The following is a 6,836-nucleotide window of genomic DNA, read 5'->3' on the forward strand; positions in this document are numbered from 1 at the left end:
TCGAGTAAAGGTACTTCCTACCGGACTCTTTCTTTTGTAGTTATTTTCTAACTTTTCAAGAAGAAGTTATTTTCTGATTTTCTTGTTTATAAATTACCTAGAAGCTATTTGCTTGGTTAGCTTGCAAGAAGCCTCTGTCTATAGCTTGTGCTAGGGATTTAAATTATCAACTCTTTCAGCAACAAAAGTTCACCAAACAAAGTTAATGATTTTTATGGGATTGACCTCTTTTGCTATTGTATGAATTTGCTTACAGCACCAACAACTTTAGCATCTATCACTACAACTTATGCCATTCAATCATTAACTAAATTCATTTAAAAAACGTGCAGCATACAGATGTTATTTGGGTAGGCGTAATGCACAAATGAGGTTTCTATGTATGTATGTTGGTTATGATTTTGAGCTTGAGAATGGACCAATTGTGCATATCTGTGTTGGTAGAATCTATTTTTTTTTTTTTAGTTGAGTGATTTAATATCTAATGTTTCTCATATCCAATTCTGCATGAATAATTGAAATCTAATTAACATACTAGTATGTAATGTTTCTCATATCAAATTCTACATCAATAATTAAAATCTAGTACAACATGGCAAAGAGCATACCTGCAAGTTACAGCAAACAGAGTTGCAACTTATATTTAGATGTTCGATTAACAGACTTTGGAGCATTTTTAGGAAACTTGATTTTGACTTTCTTTGCACAAGATGGATATGCTGATCAAGAATAATGACTATAAAGTATGCATGTTGCCTTTGTCTTTACTCCAAGTGTTTCTTCTTCAATGACTCCATGTAGAAATTAAGTATGTCTCGATTTAGTAATTGCTTCTCTTTGTTTGTTGAATTTTGGAGGTCATGTTTTGCCATGTAAAGTGAGTTTATGTTTATTTTGAGAAGATACCAACACAAATATAAACACAGGTTGAGGCAGGAGCAATACACCAAGGGAACATCACAATATTACTGGCAGTTATAGGCTTTTTTGAAGATCGTTCTCCTATCATGGTCTTTAATCTATGTAATTAATTACATTATTTTAGTATTTTTTTGGATGGAGCAGAGTTGTTTTGATAACATTGAGTTGGTGAAATTAGTAACACAGTTTGTACATGTTTGTAAGAAATTGTTACATGATGTTTAGCTAAATTTGGATCTTCATTGCGTTCATATTTATGTTTTTAGGCTTATATTATGTCATTCTTTTTCTACTTTTGGACTCGTTCTCATTTCATTGGTTCTATAGTCTATGATTTTTTTTGGATTCTTTTTTCTATTTGCGGCAACATGTTGTGGCCGCAAATAGTTTTTCCTACCAGAATAGGTTATTTACGGTGATAATGATTGTTGCAAATAAATTTATCTTCGAAAGAGCCTTTCGATGTATGTTGCCAGTATAGTAATTTGCGGCGATTGCTATTTCTAGAGAAAAGGAATTATTGACAAAAACTTTTGTCACAAAAAATATTTTGTGTCAATATGCTAGCGTGACAAATAAGTATTGCCAACAATGATTAATGATTAGAACGACTTTTGTGGCAATTTTTGTTCTTATTTGCAACAAATAGAGTTGTCGGAATAAGTACATTTTGCAACAAATTGCAGTTTTGCCAGATGAGATATTTAAATTGGTGTTGTATTTTTTGCAATCTTTCGGTTGGTGTTTTTTGCGGCAGTTTTTTATGCCTTTTGTGGCAAAATTAGTCCCCACAAAAAGCCATATTAATTTATTGTAGTGGATCTTTTGATTTCAACAAATGATGCGACAACTATGGCAAGAATGTTTACCACAAAGCCTACACCCATTCTTTGCAGGCATGTGATGCCTGATGGGTTTCTAGTGAAGCGACGAGCAAAGGGTACAAAGAGGCGTTCATATAGAACAAGGCCACTAAGCATGATTACGATGCCAAAGATGGATAGAGTGGCTAGAGGGATTTCGAAGGAATGGGACAAGTGACAATTCATGGAGCGAGCTTGTTGGATAGTGAAACTAAGTTGGTGTGAAGATGAGGCGACGAGTAAAATTCCTGCTGCCCATACGGGAAGCATTCGGATTATGGATTTCAACTCCTCCACTCGATGGACTATGGAAATCCTCCATAAATTTGGTGGCTTTGAATCTGTTCTTTCGCCATCTGTTATTATGGCAGCTTTATCAAGCCACCTGCTGCAGTCATATACAAGCTTAGCAGTCTAACCATTCAATTGATATGTGACATGCATGGAGAATTCCTGTTCTTTCGTCTAAATTATTATGTTATTCTTAGCTCATTACATACAAATTAATGATTCAAGAAGTCACTTCGATTGTAAAGCATGCTTAACATTTGAAATGATGTTATACAATGGTGCATGCTTGCTTGAATTGGTTTGTGTGTGTAAGCCTTCCATGCAAAGAAATATTAGCATCGAGCTCTCTATTCTCATACAAGAGAATCGAGTCTGCCGGTAAGGCTTCTTTCATCTTTTCCGTGGCTGCAACAACTACCTAAGCCATTCTAACCAAAGGGCTACCCCTGGTTTTAATCTTCTGTAAAAAGAAGAACCCACCAAAAAGGCTAAAATTGACAAGGCCATGGCTATGGTTGGGACTTCGAGACCCCAGCCCCAACGAATGTTATCTTAGATGTAAACTATAATAGTTAGGGCAGTCAGTGTTGCCATTCCCATGCAAAAGTAGTACCAATTAAAGAAATTCCAACGTTGAGATGCAACACTGGATTTTGGTCATGTCCAGTTGGTCTGCGGCAAAGGTAACGACACAAGGCCTAATGCCACCTGAACCGAGAGATGTAAAAGGAGAGAGATGTAAAGGACCCAAAGTTGCGATGCTAAAGCTTGCAGTTCGTTTGATTCGGGCATTATGGTGGGTGGAACATTGGCAGTATTGCTGATATGGTTATGCTCAGCAATCCCTACGAGACTTGAAATTGTTCTTTAGTTTTACAAACAATGACAAATTGTTAAATGTTAAATCAAATATATATGCTTTCTTTTTTTTTTTCGAAATTGAACAAATGTTGGTGAGTGTTAGGTACAAACTCCAAATTAGGCATTCTTTGAACAAACTATTGAGATCATGCAATTCTTTTAAACTCCAAATTAGGCATTCTTTGAACAAACTATTGAGATCATGCAATTCTTTTAGTCAAATTACCATAATAATTGTTCTGCAAATATTGAGGAGAATGCCTTATTCTTTCAAATCTTCTTAGATTTGTAGGTAATGGATTTCTAATATTAGAAGATTGTAATGAAGCAGAATTTTCTGTAGAGGGTGAAGGAGGATTTTCTATAGTAGGATAGTCATATATTTGAGGAAAATCAGGGAAGACAAATGTTATATGAATAGAATTAGGAATAGATGAAAAAATGGATTCATGAAATACGACATTTCTGGATATGAAGGTTTTGAGAGTAAGTATATCAAGTACTTTGTATCCTTTGACATTTCGTGGATAACCAAGAAAGATGCATTTGGAAGCTTTAGGTGAAAACTTCCCTTGATTATTTTTAAGTGTGCTTACAAAACACAAACATCCAAATACTTTGAGTTATTTGTAACTTGGTTGTTTGTGAAATAAGAGATAGTATGGTGATTGATTATTTAAGATTGAAGAAGGAGTACTATTAATAAGATGGGTAGTTGTTAGAACACAATTCCTCTAGTAAGATAAAGGTAAATTGCTTTGAAATAAAAGGGCTCTAGCAACATTTAGTAGGTGTTGATGCTTTCTTTCAATCCTACCATTCTGCTATGGAGATTCAACACATGATAATTGATGTATTATTCCAGGCTCTTGATAAAAAATAGACATGTTAAACTCCTAACCATTATTTGTTCGAAGAGTTTGAATATTTATATTGAATTGAGTTTGAGCATATTTGATGAAGCTGGTAAGTATAGATCTTGTATCAGATTTTGCTTTCATGAGATATAGCCAAGTAAAACGAGTATGGTCATCTATGATTGTAAGAAAATAGTTATATCCAGAATAACAAACTGTAGAAAAGAGACCCCAAATGTCAATATGAACTAACTGAAAATTTTTATTTGATTAACTATTTGATATAGGATAGGGAAGCTTCTTTTGTCTAACTAAGGGGCATATTTCCATACATGATTTTGAAAAGCTTTTACCGAAGAATCAAGATTACTAATTATCTGTAATCTTGCAAATGGAACATGTCCTAATCTAAGATGCCATATATGAGGATTGCTATTACATGATTGAACTAAGGCAGTAGAAGAAGAACAAATCAGATTAGACATTTCACTCTTATTTAAAGCAGGAAAAGATAAGTGGTATAAACCAGATTTGACTTCAACAAGCCCAATCATCCTCCATTTTCTCAAGTCCTACAAAATGCATTTGGATTGAATGAAGAACAATCCAATAGAATTATCTTTAGTCAATCTTGAAGCAGAAATCAAATTGATATTGAAAGAAGGAACAAACAGTGCATTTTGTAGGGTTATGTCAGAAGAAAGTGTGACATTTCCAGAGAAAATATTAGGAACAGATTGTCCATTTGGTAAATGGACTTTAGAAGGTTTGCTAAGTACGCTTTTGGAATAAAAAAGATGGGGAGAACAGATCATATGATCTATTGCTCCTGTGTCAAGAATCCAAGTGTATGATTTCTTTGAAAAAGAAACAGTATTACAGGAAGAAGATATACCTGAAGTGGAGACAACATTAGATGTGGAATCAATATTAAGATTGGAGTTGGATAGGCTATTTGCTAGGGTAAGCAGATTTTTGATTTGCTCTTGAGAAAATACCATATTGGGAATACTTGAATTTTATTCCAATGAAGATACATTGTTTGCAATGGATTGTGCATATGATGAATTTCCATATTGCACATTGAGAGATCTTATCCTTTAGGACATTTCCATCCAAGAGGATATCCAATGAGTTGAAAACATTTGTCTGCAAGATGGCTAGAATAGCCATAATGAGAACAAACCAAATCTATTTTTCTTTTCTGCTTTGTGTATCTAGCACCAATAGACGATTGTCTTTGTGGTTGAGCAGCAACCATGACATGAGAACCCAGGAAAATTCCAACACTGTTAGGCAGAGATCTTTGACTTTCTTCTTGTAGTAGCAAAGAAAATACTTTGCTCATTGATGGTAAAGGGGATTGAATGAGTAATTGACTTCTGATGGTCGAGTATGAATCATTCAACCCAACCAATAATTTGATCACATAATCAGACTGTTGTCGATCTGTGAGATTCTTGAGAATATTGCATGTGCACCTACCAAGATTTCCACATTTACAATTTGGAATAGGTCGATAGCTGATATATTCATCCCACAAGGCTTTAAACTCACTGAAATACTCAATAATAGTTTTAGAACCTTGAGAAATAGAACTGAGGGATTTTTCCAGAGAAAAAACTCTCGGACCATCACTTCTAAGATATCTTGTCTTGAGTTCCTCCCAAATATCTAAAGTAGTTGTAAAATAAAGAAGGCTGCCACGAATTTCTTTGAAAATTGAGTTCATTAACTATGATAGCACTAGATTATTGGCTCTTAACCAAGCAATTCGAAGCCTAGGATCAGTATCAATTGTAGGTTAAAGTAGAGTTCCATCAATGAAGGAGATTTTATTCTTGATAGTGAGTGCAATTGAAATTGATCGACTCCATGCAATATAGTTCTCACCTGTAAAGGTCTCAGACACAAGAAGTGCTCCTGGATTGTCAAAAGGATGAAGATAGTACTGGCTTGAGGAATCATTACAAGGATTCGCCATAGAAGCTCTCTCAGAAGAATTTTCAGAAGGTGTTTCAGAGGGTGTCATAAAAGCAAGAAACAAGAAAAAAAACCAAGAACATAATCAAGAAGGAAAGAGTTCAACAGAAGGCTTTTCTTTACCCTTTTGATACCATGTAAATTTCTATAACATGTAAAGCTTGAAAACAGAGGATTGTATGAATGGAGACTTGAATAATTCTCATTACTTTCGTGAAGATAAAAGACTGCACAAAGGGTCCATTTATATACGTCATTTACCCAAGTAAAAGCACTGTCCTATGGTTTCATCTCTAACTAATCCTGCCATCCCCCCTTTTTTCTTCTTCTTCATTTCTTTTTTCCTGCCCCTACTGCATCTGCCCCATTCAAGCACCAGCTGAGCACCAGTGCCACCACTCCTACCACTCCCACCATCCGTTGCCACCATCCACCACGAATCACACCCATCATGAAACATGAGCACGCTCATGCCGTTCCCCTTCACCATGAGCTCACGAGCAGCAACATCCCTCGACCTTCCTCCACCGTCCCTCGGCCATTCGTCCACCTGCACGAGCACCTCGTGCCACCATTGCCATCCCTCATCCCCCCCAACAAGGGCACTAAAGAGGCACGAATCGCGAGCACCACGAATCACACCCATCGCGAAAAAGGGAGCACCCTCCACCGTCCGTCGTCCTTCCTCCACCTTCCCTCAGCCATCCATCGCACGAGCACCACTAGGCCTTCCTTGCGGCTTCGTCCTTGTGGGTTGGTTTGAAATAGGGGGTCGAAACAGGGGTTGTATACGTAGCAGGGGTTTTGTGTCGAAGGAGAAACAAAGATGAAAATTTGATGAGACTGAAAGCACCCGGAGAGTGTTATTCCTTTATTAGATCTAGAAAAAAAACATAAAACACAAACAAAATAAAACAGGAAAAGAAGTGAGGGGGGAGAAGCTAAAGCTCCCACCCCCTCAGGCTAATTTCGGAGTGATGAAGTTTTTAGAGAGAAGTTAAAAGTTTTTACACTCAAGGGAAAAATGAATTCCTTGTTAATTATAGATATCATTGCTGTA

The 6,836-nt window shown here is 36.2% G+C and overlaps 1 pseudogene; it reads right to left on the reverse strand.

The window, feature by feature from the left end:
* Positions 1–1,724: 1,724 nt before the first annotated feature.
* On the reverse strand, positions 1,725–5,825 carry LOC121238234 (annotated as a pseudogene).
* Between the last annotated feature and the right edge of the window lie 1,011 nt (positions 5,826–6,836).

The sequence above is a fragment of the Juglans microcarpa x Juglans regia genome, chromosome 7D (genome assembly GCF_004785595.1).
Source record: "Juglans microcarpa x Juglans regia isolate MS1-56 chromosome 7D, Jm3101_v1.0, whole genome shotgun sequence".
Lineage (NCBI taxonomy): Eukaryota > Viridiplantae > Streptophyta > Magnoliopsida > Fagales > Juglandaceae > Juglans > Juglans microcarpa x Juglans regia.